Source organism: Bos grunniens, chromosome 24, assembly GCF_055505025.1.
Source record: "Bos grunniens cultivar Pamir isolate PY7600 chromosome 24, Bosgru_T2T1.0, whole genome shotgun sequence".
NCBI lineage: Eukaryota > Metazoa > Chordata > Mammalia > Artiodactyla > Bovidae > Bos > Bos grunniens.
This window is the reverse complement of record NC_141188.1, coordinates 1,227,955-1,242,402: the sequence shown is the minus strand read 5'-3', so window position 1 is coordinate 1,242,402 and position 14,448 is coordinate 1,227,955. Positions and strand designations below refer to the sequence as shown.

Sequence of the window (14,448 nt, the reverse complement as noted above, 5' to 3'; positions counted from 1 at the left end):
GCTTGGTAAGGGGCACACACAGCATCTGGTACATAATCAATGCACCATCCATCTCAGCATTGTATTTACTACTAATAGGGATAGCATTTAATAATCTGCTCCTTTTTCTCTCTTGTCACTTAACTGTGCTCCAGACCACATCTGCTTTACTTACCCCTGTAAATCCCACACCCAGCACAAACGAGACTCAACACATTTGTGGCTGAAGAGGCAGGAACATACGCTGTCCTCAAGGAGAGGAAGCTGAGTGATATGGGGGCCTGATGATAACCCTGTGTGATGAGGGGACCCCAGGAGGACCTGTGTGGCTGTCGGGTGGGGTGGGGGGCATGAGCAGAACCCCTGATGAGCTCCTGGGGATGGGGAAGGTGGCAGGAAGGAGGGCGGGCTGTTCCTTGTGGGGTGTCCACAGATTGTACTTCACCCCTCACTGAGGAGCACTTAGGCCGTTTCCAAACACATGTCACTGTTAGGATGAAACAATCATCGCCCAGCTCCTACTCAATCAATTTCGTAGAATATGTTTCTAGCACTGGAGTACAATCATCTGCTTTATTCATTCCATGCTCCGTTCATCCACCCAGCCAGCCAGCCATCTGTTCATCCATCCACCACTCACTAATCAATCCATCCACCCGCTCTTAATTCATCCATCCATCCAACCATCCACTCATTAACTCAGCCGATCATCTCAGACCCATTGAGAAGACAGACGCCTCCTCCACTCCTGCTCCCAGGAGGACCCCCAGCGTGATTGACAGGAGCCTCATGGGGACGACAGGGGAGACACAGAAGGGAGATGCCTGCAGGCCCTCCTCCCTCTGAACGGTGAAGCACCCACCTGGTCCTAACGCCTCCTTGCTGGGGTGTTCAGGCCGGCCCTTTTCCTTCTTGCGAAACAAGCGGCTGATGGAGGACTTGATGCCCTTCTTCTTTGGGGCTTTGTGCAGCGAGCCCTGGCTGCTGGTGCTGCTGCTGGGGTTATTCCCGGGGCTGTCCTGAGAGCCTGTGGAGCTTCGGGGAGAGAAAACGACCTTTAACTGGCACCCCTGTGCAAACACACACCCCTCCACAAGAGCTACTGATAGAAACAGGCACCCAGCAACACCCGCGCCTCAACCTCGCAGCTGACAGTTGGAGTCTCCTTCACCAACCACACTCCACACGAGCAATGCAGGCCCCTGGTGTCAGACAACTGCACTGGGAAGCTGAGATTCTCTGCCTCGAGCTCTCCCGAGAGGAGGCCTTGACTCCAGGCCAGCTGGTGCAGAGGGCGCTCTGACCCTCCCTTAGGGTCGCTGCTCGGCAGGTGACGACGCTCCAGGAGAAGACGAGCTCCCCTGCTCTGGGTAGTTCCCCCCACCTCCCACAGGGTAACTGTCCCCGGCCGTGGCAGGAGAGCGACGGTCACCGTGCAGGGCTGCTGGTCAGGTGACCACACGTGCCCCCCATCGAGTGCTGCCTGGCTCAGGACGGGAGCTCAGCAAGTGGTGGTCTGAATGAGGACAGTGTCAGTCACAGGAGGGGACAGGGTCTCCTGAGAGGAGACCCCTGCAGAAAAGGGAGGGACCCTCAAGAGTGAACCCGAGAGGCACGGGGACGTCACCGTCAGGAACGTGCCCTCTACCCAGAGCAGGAAGAAAGCTCCCACAGGAGTCAATCTGTAGAGATGGACGTTTTCTAAAATCACTGAGGTCACTGAGCTCTTCTTCCCCAGCACCTGAAGTTCACCACTAAACACAGGCACCGAACTCAGTGGTATTCCTTTAAAATCATCCTTACAACTCTTTCAAGACAAGAGGTGCAGGGCTCCTGAAACTGACGATGCACACACAGGTCACTTACTTGTGGGCGTCCCCGAGGTCCTCATGGGTGGCTGTGCGCAGTGCCCCCGTGCGCAGGCGGCCCAGCCGAAGGGACCGTGGCCAGGCGAGGGTCGAGGTTTCACATTTGATGGCAGTCTTGTCATCTCCTACCTCTTCCCGTATAGCTGGCAGCTGAGGGAGTGAGGTAAGTGTCAAATTGGCTAACAATAGACTGTTCTGAAAAAGGCAATCACACAGGCTTTACATTATAACCAGAAACTTATTTGAAGATCTATTAGCTATGCTTTCCCCCAAGTACAAAAAAACCCTTGTTATAGCTTAATGCCATCTTAAAGGACTGTCTTGTTCAAAAAAAGCGGGGCTATGGGGCAGCGAGAGCATCTGACTGAGTGCAGAGATCCCGGACAGGAGCCTCCCTGCAGCCGGCCTCGGCCCTCCCTGGAATCCAGCGACCAGATGGCCCTGCAGGGCAGGACAGCAGAACGATGCTGGCACCGTGAATCCTGCAAGGCATGAACTGCCCTGATGAAAGGACTGTGCTCATCGCCAGATGCTGCTCAGAAGCACCACAGCTAGAGTACAAAACCTCTCAGCAAAGCCGTCCAGACCTTTCTGTTTGAAGGAGAAAAAGACACAGCTTGTGCCACCATCCAAGATCATTTGTAGTGATGATGCAGGTTACTGGAACCCATGACAACAAGAGAAACACAGAAAAGGTACCTAACCCCTCCACGAGAACACCATGTGCCTGGATCGTATGTCTCGGTAACATACAGACTGGGGACTACCCACTGAAGTACTTACACGCAGTTCGAGTGTCATTCGCTCACAGTGGTTTCCATAAGGCACCCCCAGGTCTTCACTAAGAGATGATCTTGTATCACCCTAGAGTGGTGGGAGGTTCAAAAGGGAGGAGATATATGGGTACCTATGGCTGATTCATGCTGAGGTTTGACAGAAAAGAAAATTCTGTAAAGCAATTATCTTTCAGTTAAAAAATAAACTAATTAAAAAAAAAAAAAAAAGAAGAAGAAGAAGATGATGATCTCTCTTGCACTCCCAGCGTTTCCGCTGGTCCTGGGTGTGAGGAAAGGAAAGACAGTGTGGGAACAGATTAACCCTGCAGGGTCCAAACAGGTCTCACTGATACATTTCGGTGTGTGGTTAAACCAGGGGAGGTTTTAGGAAACATGCATGGCATGTATTGTTACAAACAATGAATGCGTTGTTTTGACCAACTAACCTGTGCCTTTTTGGTGGGATTCTGTAAAGAATACTGATCCCGTGCAGCCCCACAGGAGCTTGGTGACAACAAAGTAACTTAGTGCAAAATACAGCTGAACTCATTTAAGAGCAGCTGGATAAACTGGGCTCCCTCCCCTGAGCTCTAACAAGAACCCTCAGACAACAGAAGGCTACAAAGGCTAGAAATTATCCACATGGAACTGAACAGGGATCAATCTCAAATTCAAGTTAAAATAAGCATTTATAAAAATCAGAAAACAGCAACGAACAGAGCAGGGAAGTGACACACCTGGGTTGACTATGGACTCAGTGGAGACAAACACCTGCCTCAGAGTCAGGGCCCAGGCCAGCACCTTTCACCGGGCCTCCTCGTGAGGAAGGCCTCTGGGTCTGCGCCTGGTGCCCTCCCCCAGGATGGGAGCTGCCCCACTGGTGCAACATGTGGCTAGGAAGGGCAGTGCCGTGTCCTCGCTGAACAGGAGGGCAAAGCAGGCCACAGAGCAGGTGAGCAGCACACCCATGTCACCAACCCCAGGGGGACGGCGCTGCTCTGCTGTACTCAGCAGAAGGGCTCCCGTGCACTGAGCTGCCTGAACTGGAGCACAGCCACCCCAGTCCTGCGGGAAGGCCCAGGAGTGCTCGGTCAGCGGGCTGGGAGCAGGAGAGGGACAAGGAAGGCCAGCCCTTGGGGCACTGGACTCCAACAACAGGGGCTCATCCAAGTGACCCGAGGGGAGAGGCAGAGAGCTCCCTCCTGATGCTCCCTCCATCAGGGATGCCGTGATGGACACGAGAGCCTCTGGAGGAAAGGTGGCTGGATGGCACCACGTTTAAGTGTCCAGGCTCTGATCAGACCAGTCTGCACCATGCTGCTCGGTGTGAGAGCCTGGGCAGGGTGCCCGGCCTCGCTAAGCCTCAGTGTCTATGTCTGCTGAATGGGGATAGCAGCAATCTGGATCTCACCTGGGGCTGAGGTGACAGACTCGGAAAGCACGTGCCCGGCACACAGAGTCTCCTGCACACTGCTACCCACCATCATTAAATTGGCTTCCCGCAAATCTAACATCTATGGCTCTGATTCAGACATTTCTTATAAGAAAACACTAAGCGGAAATTCCATGGTGGTCCAGAGGTTAAGACTTGGCACTTTCACTGCTGGGACACTGGTCTGATCCCTGCTTGGGGAAATAAGATCCCATAAGCTGTGCAGCATGGCCAAAAACATAAGTACAGAAATTTTTAAAAGTAATAAATAATACTATGTCTATTATAAACAAGCATGAGATGATCAGAAGGCAAACAAGTGGGAGAAAGGCAAACTGTTACAACTGTCCCAACGAATGACCTATTTCCAACAGAACCATCAGCACATTTTAAGTGGTGGGTGAGTTTCATTACTTCCATTAAAACATCAATTATTCACCAGGACATAACCACACAGTGATCATTCACGTTACACGATAAGGACTCTTCAATACTTCACAGAGAAACAAAGGCCTGCTAAATTAGTAAACAGTCTACCTTTCGACGCTGCTTCCTTAAATCACTAGGCTGATAGATGCATGCAAAGAAATGAAGAGAAACCAGATTCATTGCGACTTTGAAGCTAAAATTTCAAGAATCCGTAGAGGCAAATACAGTAAAGCAAAAATGATGGCAAACATGTAAGTGACATGAAGATTTACAGAACATGTGACTGGAAGCAGAACATTTTTTTTGACCACAGAAGTTAAATAAGCTATTCAAGATTTACTAGAGAAACACTATAAATTATTACTCAAGAAGATACCATTCTATTACAACATCATGATTTATTAAAGCACAGCATTCTGTACAACAAAGGGCCTTAACAGGTGTCTATTCTCAGCCAAATTTCTCTATAAGTTCGTTTCTCTTAATCAAAAACATGTTATACTTTAAATTAGTAATTTAACTGATGAGGAAGTTACCATAATATCTATTTTAACACTGAACAAATCTAACCACCTATTGGACATTAATGTAAAATCCTGACACAGAATTTGATTTAAAACTTCTCACAATAAATTCATTAAAGCAAGTTCCCTGTGAAAATATGTAAGAATGAAAGCTAGCATAATAGCAGGTGCAGTCTTTACATTTTATTAACCATAGAAGATACTTTTTTAACGAGTCTAATAGAGACATTAACTGTGCAAAAGCTGATGAGATTTACAGTCTTAAATACAAGCACCAACACAGAAAGGATATTGTGTCAGTTCAGTTCAGTTGCTCAGTCGTGTCTGACTCTTTGTGACCCCATGAATCGCAGCATGCCAGGACCCCCTGTCCATCACCAACTCTTGGAGTTCACCCAAACTCATGTCCATTGAGTTGGTGATGCCATCCAGCCATCTCATCCTCTGTCCTCCCCTTCTCCTCCTTCCCCCAATTCCTCCCAGCATGAGAGTCTTTTCCAATGCGTCAACTCTTCACTTGAGGTGGCCAAAGTGCTGGAGTTTCAGCTTTAGCATCAGTCCTTCCAATGAACACCCAGGACCGATCTCCTTTAGAATGGACTGGTTGGACCTCCTTGCAGTCCAAGGGACTCACTCTCAAGAGTCTTCTCCAACACCACAGCTCAAAAGCATCAATTCTTTGATGCTCAGCTTTCTTCACAGTCCAACTTTCATATCCATACATGACAACTGGAAAAACCATAGCCTTGACTAGATGGATGTTTGTTGGCAAAGTAATGTCTCTGCTTTTGAATACGCTATCTATGTTGGTCATAACTTTGCTTCCAAGGAGTAAGCGCCTTTTAATTTCATGGCTGCAGTCACCATCTGCAGTGATTTTGGAGCCCCCAAAAAATAAAGTCTGACACTGTTTCCCCATCTATTTCCTATGAAGTGATGGGACCAGATACCATGATCTTAGTTTTCTGAATGGTGAGCTTTAAGCCAACTTTTTCACTCTCCTCTTTCACTTTCATCAAGAGGCTTTCTAGTTCCTCTCACTTTCTGCCTTAAGGGTGATGTCATCTGCATATCTAAAAGTCCATTAATTCTACACTTAAGAGGATCATTTCTTCATGTAAGCACAATCTCATTTATGAATTACACATGATATGTAGTTTAGGATCCATCTACATATATTATGCTTATAACTGCGTGCTGCTGCTGCTAAGTCCCTTCAGTCGTGTCCGACTCTGTGCGACCCCATGGACTGCAGCCTACCAGGTTCCTCTGTCCATGGGATTTTCCAGGCAAGAGTACTGGAGTGGGTTGCCACTGCCTTCTCCTGTAACTGCACAGTGATACACCAATTCAACTTACTGCTATGGGGGAAAAACACCATTTAATGACACATGAAGACAAAGCACAAACCCGACTAAGGGGACACACGCTGTGGACCACAGAACGGCTATGACCAGAGCAAGTGAGGGGACAGGGGACGGGAGATGGATGGGTAAACTACAGCCTCGGGGGCTGGGGGGGATCTGGATTCATGATGACTAAGCAGACAACAGGATGAGAGAGGGAATCAAAACCAATGATGAAAGCAGACACACTGTCAGAGAACTCCAACAGCAAGGAAAACATACAGAACTGTTTTTTTCCAAATATTTGGAAAGAAATCAAGCATGAAACCACAGAGAAATCATCAAAGAATTTTAAATATCAACTAATTAGCCAATGATGCCAATTATAAAAACAGTGTCAAAAGACCACAAAATGGACTGGTTACCACTTCACAGGCCGCTAAAATGATTCACGGTTAATTTAATTATAAGCTGACTAACAATGCAGCTAACATGAAATGGGTGGTAACAGAAAAAAGAGACAATACAAGTCCAGTTACAAAGCAGAATGTTGTACACGTGATTTCATGGGGTAAACAGCAATACACTCACAACACCTAAGCTAAACACACAAGAAAGCTGGAACATGTGCTTTAGAGCCGCACACTCTGTCACCAAAAGCCCTAGGTCGTCATCCCAGTTTTAGACTCAGAAAACTGAGGCAGCCCAACGTCTTCCCTGGGGCCCTGGGGCCCTGGGCTTTTAACCTGGTTTCACACGCAGAGCTGGACTGAGCGCGTGGCCAGGTCCATCAGCAAGCAGACCAGTGTAGATTCTTGGTTTTGTTCCCACCGCATGCCCTGCACCCTGCAGCCAGGCATCCCCAATGGAGAATGTGCTGTACGGCTTTCCCATGCCATGAGAGCTGCCTATGGCTACTTTCAGGAAGCTGTCTGCTCCGTGAGAACAGAAACTTCCCTGCAGCTGCTGTGCCCAGCACAGGCCAGGCCCAACGTTACAGAGGCAGGCTCTGGCTGAGTTCATGATGACGTGCTAAGTAGTGGTCCAAATATCAAGACTAATTTGTCACTGTGCCATTGTGCAATGATTAAAGACTAGGCGGTTTTAAAACTTTTAGACCTCTGAGCATAGCAAATGTACCTGATTTTCTTCTGGGTATAAAGAGAAAAAACAAAAAACAAACAAAAAACAGCATGCTGGGGGAGGGATGCGGCAGGGAGGAGGCAGACACATACCAGAGTCATGATGCCCAGCTGGTCTCCCTCCTGTGCCAGGCTGTGCCGCCTCCTTCTGGGCTTGGGCAGGGGTGGGCAGGAGCCAGCATGCGAGGACGTGGGAAGCAGGTTGAGGGAGCTCACTGATTTAAAACGACGGAGGCTGCCTTAGCTCCCCCTGCCCTCCCTGCTCTCAGTCTCCTCGGCCCGCTGCTCCGTGTTCTCCTTCTCTTCTTCGATCAACCTAAAATAGAAAAAAATACGTCACCTGCCTTTGTCAGCAGAGGAACCTATCTGGACAATAAATTTGGGCTGGCATTCTGTGTCATGATTAGCAAATTCCAGAAACAGTTGCTCAATGAACATCTCAGCCAAAAGGTTCTACGTTTCCTCTTTTGAATATTCTCAAACTTAGAATAACTTAGCGTTGAGTCTTACAAACTGGCCCTGATCATTCACGCTTGATTTCACTTATTTACTCTAACATTCTGAAGGGGCCCTGGTGGCCACTCTCTTTCCTGTGAAGAGATACCTCAAGTTGACAACCCTTACCTCCCCTGCTCTCAGGGCAGAGATGCACGTCAGTGCCTCAAGTCTTTTCCACTGGTAATCAGGAACTCTGTATAATCAAAACACCAATTCACAAACAAGCTGCAGTTTCTAAACACAAGTCTCCAGACCAGATGAAGTGCTGAGTTGATCTTTTTTTTTTTGTTTTTAAAGGTTGTATATATACAAACGCGTCACTTGATGAGGTTCTCCACCAGCTTTGTGTGAGTTCCTGGATTCATGTCAATGTGCTGCATTAACCTAGAATTCACAGTTTCTGCTCTTCTCCCCTAATGTGTGGTGGATGTTTTTATATAGCAGTTTAAATACACGATTATGCAAATAAAATGACTTTCAAATTAAAATACAAGATTCTTACAGGAAGTAAACTCTCCAGCTTCACTTCTACTCATACATCTGGAAAGTTTTTCACTGTTGATAACAAGTTGATGGACAGAATTGACCATTTACATCAAGTCAACTTGTCGCATAAGGAAAAATCACTTTTACCCGACAACTTGCTGTAAAAATAAAAATATTAATATATAACCGTTCCATACTTCCTGCAGGGATGTGGAAAGACCATCTTTCTGAGCTCGTCTGTGCTCAAACACGGCCCACAAAGCTGTCTGTCTTGGCGTCAAATGGGCAGGCGACACCACCTGCGTTTGCTGGTTGTCCCGTTCACCCCCTGCCTTTCCCCTGGAGCATCCCGCTCGGCCGACAGGAACGGGCACCTCGGCCTGGGCTGACGTGATGAGAACAGTCTGAGCAGCAGCTCTGCCTGGTCCTGTGCAGGGTCACTGGCCTGCGGCCATTCTGAAGGTGGACTCGGGACACGGGCATAGCTGTGCGGGTGTGGCACCAGGCAGGCCTCGGGGCCCCCAGCCACCTGGCTGCACCCAGACCCAAGGCCCCCCGCTCACCACGAGGCAGGCCTTTGGATTCTATCCTGTTTTGAAAATTGTTATAACTGCCAAGACGGTGTCTAAAGAAAACATCTTAAATATACTGATGAGATGAGAAAAACTCAAACACACGTCCTTGGACCACTGTCTTACAACAAGCCAATCTTCACACTGCATTAAGTTAAAAAGGAAAATGCAGATCTGAGTGGGAATTTGCCAACCCCAAAACCCCAGCTTTCACCAGGTGGCTTTTCACCAGAACATGGGGGCCTCTGAGGGACACAGGAGGGTCCACGGGCTGCAGGGGACACTGCCTCGGTACCTCACTCACCTTGGGGCTCAGAGCTGAGGGGGGACACCCCACAACGCCCCCCCCACCCCCACAGAGTGCTGACACCACACCACGGACAGAATGCCCTGGCTGACCGAGCTCTGTAATCAAGGGCCATCTCAAAACTGAAAATTCTTGAAGCAGACCTGAGGTCAGGTTTCTTACTATGGAACACTCAGACGTCCCTAGGAGAAGACAGCTCCTCAGAGAAACCGAGTTTCTGGGGAGCTGAGTTCAGGATCACCCACCGGATCTCTTCGTTGATGGCGTCCAGCTGCTCCTGCATCATCACGGTCAGAGTCTTGGCATCAGCCTGCCTGCCGGGCGACAGCTGAGTGGCCGAGCTGAAGAGGGCGACCCTGTCGCCCTTGTCGTCAGACACGCCCTCGTCACTCTCAAACGCCTGGGCCACGTCGGCCAGCATGCTGGCTTTCTGCGTGCGCTCCCAGTCCTGCTCCTTCGGGGTCTGCACCTGGGCACGACAGGACCACGTCTCATCAGCGACATTCAGGGCAGCTCAAGTCTATCAGGAACTGAACCCAATTTTACATGGAAGCCCTGACTCTGGATAAATGGGCCATGCTCATGAGACACTGCCATCTCTTAAGCGAACAGGACTCAAGAAACAGGCAGGGGGAGAATCCAGTTCCTAGATGGCCTGGTGACACTCAGGTCTCAGCGTGGACAGCAGGCAATCCTATGAGGTTATTCACAAGGGTGGGCTGATGGAGTCAGAGACAGAAACTGAAAATTACAAAAATACATCCATGCCTCCATCAGCCAGGCTGGAGGAAAATAAGAAAAAAGAACCCTTCAGCTCGGCAGCCGCTGGGTCCCTATCAGCGGTCATCACTGGTACCAGTTCACCAGAGTGTACCATCCTCGCAGGCTCCCAGTCTTCCGTTTCCCAGGCTGGTCTGAACACCCACAGAGAGGCGCAAGCAGGGGCAGCCAGGAGACGGGAGGGCCAGCCCCTCCGTGGCTCTCCTCTCGGGACACAGGCCCTCGGGCTGTTCTGGGGGATGGCTCCTCGCACTGCAAGGGTGGCTCTGTCATCAGAGACACATGGGATAGTGCCAGCGGGGCCCCATGCTGCCCTCCCGCTCTCACACCTCACACCCTTCTCTCTGAAAACGTCCCCCCTGCCACACTGTCACCCAGGTCCTGCCTTCTTTCCCAGACAGGACCTCAAAGGAACTGAGGGGCAGCCTCGAGGTTCTGGCTTGCTGGCTCCCTGCCCCTGTGTCCAGTGCCCTAGCCTCCTGTCTTCATCACGACCCCGCCCCAGGGCTGGGCTACCCCATTCGCTGGCTCCGGGACCGCCTGCCATCATTCCTCCTCTGCTCCAGCGAACCAGCTGCCTATGGGTTCACCCCATCAGCCCGGTCGGCATGTCCTCTCCCTTCTCTTGCCTTCCTATCGCACAAGGGGAACCAGCAGATTCCTCCTCCAGGGCTCCCTGCAGCGCCCACTGCGGGTCTCTGAAAGCTCCTTGGGAGTGGCCTCTATGGTCCCCCTCCCCGCCAGGTCTCCACTTCTCTGCCAGCAGGCGGTGAGCCCCGCCCTGCAGGGCAATTCCCCGGGGGCTCGAGGAACCCGAGTTACCAAGCCCCTTCCTTTCCTTGCCCTCCCCCACGCCACCCCCAGCCCCCAGCATGTCTCTCCCTGGGCTCTAGGCCCTGCCCTCCCTGCGGTTATTCCTCAGTCCCTTGCACCCCTTCTCAACCTTGGAATGCAGGATGCCCCACAGCCCTACCCTTGCACCCCATCTCTCTCCACCGGCAACCGCCTGGTGACTTTACTGTGCTCGTGCCTTTAAATGCCATCTGTATGCCCACGACCCGAAGTCCACCCTGACCTGAATGAGGTCTCTCCCGGATGCAGGCGGGAACACTCAGCTGTTCTCCTGACACGTCCCCGGGACACCCAATGGGCTCGTCCACCTCAACAGGGCTGAGGCCCGGCTCTTAGCTCCCCGCCCCGGCAGCCCTCCTCACCTCAGGAAACAGGCTCTGGCCTCGAGCTGCTCAGGCCTGAGCCCAGGCTCCTCCCTGATGTGGCCTACTCTCTCCCTTGTCCCCGCTGGTTGACATGACCCTTTTTCTATCTCCGAGTGGCTACTTCTCTTCCTGCCTCTGGGTCTCTGGTTCAAGGTCACCCTCCTGGTGTCACCTCACTGGCCACCCTGTTTACACACGATCATCCCCTCCTCCTTGGACAACTCAGGCACTCTGGTCTCCTTTCCCTGCTCATTACTGTTCAACAGGCTGCATGGGTTTAAAAAGGGGTCCACAAATTCTTCCATCCTCCTCCCTTCAAGAGGCAGAAGGGGCAACTCCCGCTCAGCCCCTGAGCGAGGCAGGACTTCGCAGCTCACTCTCGCAAACAGAAGTGAAGGTGTGCGGCCTTGAGACCAGGGCGTGAAAGGCCCCGGGCTAAACCCCGCACTCTCGCTCTCAGAGGGTGTTCCGAGGAGCGGCAGGCCATGGGAAAGCCACACGGCAGGGACCTCGGCCTGTCCCCAGCAGCCAGGTGAGTCTGAAAGCCTGCCATCCAGCCCTGGGGGGCCTTCCCTTGCCCTCAGGAGGCCCTGAACCAGGCCCGCCTGCTACAATGCACAGGCACTGGGGACTGTGAGCTGCTCCCTGGGAAGTCACTAAGCTTTGCAATGATTCGTTACGTAGCAGTGGATAAAGGACACACACGGTTTTTAATTCACTGCTGGAGTCCTACTTCTGACCATGTCTGGCCCAAACTAACTGCTCACTGAATGTGGAAGCTCAAAACACAGACATGTATGAACAAATACATGGCATGAATGAGGTGAAAAGATAAAGGCACTTAAACTCCCAATGAGAATTCTTCTCACTATAAGCTGATGGATATGTGTATCCATTTACTCGTAGGACGATTTCAAAACTGTGCTAATTAGTACCATGCTGGGCCTCACAGTAGGCCACAAATAATCAAAATTGGTTAAGGAAAAAAAAGCATGCCTTCAAAGTAAACTCTTAGCCAGAAAAAGGAAAATGGGGAGACGTAAAGCAATCTATCAGCGCTTTGTTCCAAACCCACCTCAGGACCACAGTGTGAGGGGGCAGGTGCCTCACAAGGTGCCCACCAGGGATGGGAAGGGGGCGGCGGGGTCCTTGCCTCGGATGGCTCATCGTGCAGCGCTGCCAGCCGGCCTTTCTGGGGGCACCGCAGCACCGCCCCATTGCCCAAGGAGTCTGCCGGCCGGTCCGCCACAGGGAACCTGAGGTCAGGGGCGCTGCCCAAGTGGGGTCGGCTGAAACACACGGGGAAGAAGAGTGCTGTTAGAAGAAAAGAGAGCTCACTCTGTCAGACGAGCCAAAGCCTGTCCATTTGGAAGATCGGCAATTTCACAGCAAAAGGGCCCCTGGGAGGGCACTGCCCTCCTGGCTCCAATAGCAACAGGCCGCCCGCTGCTCTGCAGACACTCAGGGCTCATCCCCAGCAGCTGGAAAACTCCCGTATGTGGGGAAGGCAGTGCTGCCGCGAGGGTGTGGAGCTGACTAGGACAGGATCGGCTGTCTGGGGTTGGGGCGTCCAGGGTCCCCCTGGAGCCCGCTCTCAGGTCCCAGGGCAGGGTGTGCACCTGCTCTGCTTTCCCCTTGGCACCCCACCTCCCCTTTGGCCCACGCCTGCTCTGACCTCCCTCTCTCACGGGAAGTTTGTGGATCACAATCGCTGGTCTGCCTGGAACACTGTCTGCACCGCTCTCAGTGTTTTTAAAGGCGCCTCAGACAACCCGCAGCAGAAAAGCCTTGGACCCACAGCTCGGAGCTGAGCACCACTGGTGTCTCCCATTAAAGCAGAGGTGAGCGTGTCACCAGAGTCTGGGCTGAACAAGGCCCAGCACAGATGCTCAGGCCCTGAGCACTAAGGCCTGGGCCTGCAGGTGCCAGGAGCTCACTCAGCAGGGGCCTGCTGGGAGGCAGGGCAGCCCCGCCTTGACTGTGAGCAGCCTGCACTGCAGGACCGCCTGGGTTCTGCTCAGTCTTGTCTCTGGGACGAAGGTGGTGCCTCCATGTGCAGGATTCCCTAAACCCAGGAGACAGGGCCTTCCTCCGAGGACAGGACACCCCATACGTCTGCAGAGTGGCCAGGGCCAAACACCAGCTCAGCCTGCTCGGGGTCACACGCTGCTCTGCTCAACGGTTTTGTGAACACTGTGCTGCACAGGAGATGGAAGTCTGGAATCTCCCGGAGCCACACCTGTCTTCCCTCCCATCTCCCCTCCCTCCTGACAGAACTGTTCCCTTCTCTGCTCCACTTCCACCCAAGGGCCTCGGGCTAGAGCACACTTGGGAACTGAGTGGGGGGTACGACACAGTCCTGCTGTGGACTGGGGACCCTCGAGGGTCCTCTGAGGGCCACAGAGGCCTCCGGGTTGGGTCGACCCCCAACCATCACCTCCCAGTCCCCTTGCGGGGTGCAACCTCCGTCTCTCTCCCCCTCCTCACCCGAAGCTCTTTCCTCCGGGAGAAGGTCTCAGAGACAGGTTGACCTGCGGGGAGCGAGCTCCACCCCTGGCAAAGGTCATGAGGTAGGAGGCTTGGCATACGCAAAGGCGGGATCAAGCCTCAGGAGTCTCCCTGGAAATTCTCGAGCAATCTACCCCCAAAACCAGAGTCTGCCTACTTTCTGCTTTGTGCTTTCACCTACACCTCTGGCTTTACGGGGGGCTGTCCCCCACTACCTCTCTGAAAAAAGAGTTAGCTTACAGCTCCAGTTAATAATTCCTGGGTGTGACAGTGTTTCAACCTACAAACTCCTTTGGAAATCCTCTAGCCTGCCTGAATAGGTTTTTCCGGCCACATGTGATTGTTCAGAGCCTCCCAACTGTGAGAGGCAGGAGATGTTCTAAACTGTCTAAACACAGATTCTTTTGAGTAGTTAAAAGATTGATTAGAAATTGTATTGGTGAAGGGATTTTCACTTGTTGGGCCAATGTTTGCTGCTAAGTTTCCATATCCCTTACCTGCTGTGTCCCTGGCAGTGTATTGATTAATATAATTGGTGTAAGTAGTAGCTTTAATGTTTGTAACCTGGGACCCTTGAGTTAATT

At 51.7% G+C, this 14,448-nt stretch overlaps 1 pseudogene across 1 annotated transcript; it reads right to left on the bottom strand.

Moving 5' to 3' along the window:
* Window positions 1-523: 523 nt before the first annotated feature.
* Window positions 524-13,790, bottom strand: LOC147345767 (liprin-alpha-1-like; annotated as a pseudogene). Its single transcript, XR_015153344.1, has 6 exons — window positions 13,685-13,790; window positions 12,510-12,670; window positions 9,605-9,828; window positions 7,590-7,812; window positions 1,846-1,997; window positions 524-1,014 (listed from the first exon to the last, which is right to left on the bottom strand). The product of XR_015153344.1 is annotated as a liprin-alpha-1-like (transcript).
* Window positions 13,791-14,448: the final 658 nt, after the last annotated feature.